The sequence below is a fragment of the Mandrillus leucophaeus genome, unplaced genomic scaffold, assembly GCF_000951045.1.
Source record: "Mandrillus leucophaeus isolate KB7577 unplaced genomic scaffold, Mleu.le_1.0 Scaffold1624, whole genome shotgun sequence".
Classification (NCBI taxonomy): domain Eukaryota; kingdom Metazoa; phylum Chordata; class Mammalia; order Primates; family Cercopithecidae; genus Mandrillus; species Mandrillus leucophaeus.
Window position 1 is genome coordinate 131,033 of NW_012101615.1, and position 1,074 is coordinate 132,106.

The window sequence follows — 1,074 nt, forward strand, 5'->3', positions numbered from 1 at the left end:
CTAAATATTAAATGGATGAATGTGTTGGATCAGCACTTATTTTTATTCTTATAATTTATAGAGCTGTGTAAATCTATATGGTACTTTATAGAACATAAAGCACAAAAGACAAAATTCCTGTCCTGTGAAGTTTACAGTCTCATTCAGATATAAACTAAAACACTAGATGATGACCCCTAAAATGTTTTTTTCAGCCAAATGATTGGAGAAGCCACAAGCACCACCAACACAACCCTGTCCTCAGCCCCAACAGAAAATTCTGTCACTGACCACAGTTACTTACCAATTTTTGTTCATGTGTTGCACGTACATTCCAAAATATTTGGAAATGAAAATGTGTTTATTTCTATGGTTTCTCTCTGCTATGTCTCTAATAACAATTAAGATTCATGGAAAGACTCAAATCATAAAATCATGTACATTAAAAGCATGGAGGAGGGCATAGCAGTCAATCAACTCAACCAATTTTCAGAAGGAGCTGACGGCCAGCAAGGAGCAGTGATTCACCCAAGGTCACTTCAACAAGTAGCAGAGCTGGGACTTGAACATGAGAACCTGACACAGTCTAGTACTCTTCCCTCTTGTCTCCTTCAGAAGCCAGCTAACTCATAGATGTTCCATTTGTTTATTTCCCAATGGATTTTCATGAAAATCATGAAGGGAATCATGCAACTCTTTTACGCTGTTTCCTCTGAACACTTTGGCATAATGCTGCACTTTGACAAAAAAACATCAGCAAAGGAGAGCAGGAACTGCTTTCTAAGATCCAAATCTCATATTCTGATACACCAGAGTCAAACATGAGTCATATCTAACATGCAGCTGTATCTGACAAAAGGTTCTTCTGGTTTTTTATTCAATTTTTAAAGTGTTTTCCCCTACAAATCCAGTGCAAATCATCAGTCACATTTAAATTAACCTAAAAAGGAAGAAAAAATTTGCAGTTTGTGAGATTTGGGTGCCTAGAACAGCAACCTACAGATACCAGCATACAATATGTGGTAGATTAATTGACTGTGAAATTACAGTTTAAGCAACAAAGCTTTCTTAAAGCATTAGGGATGTAAAGAAGCA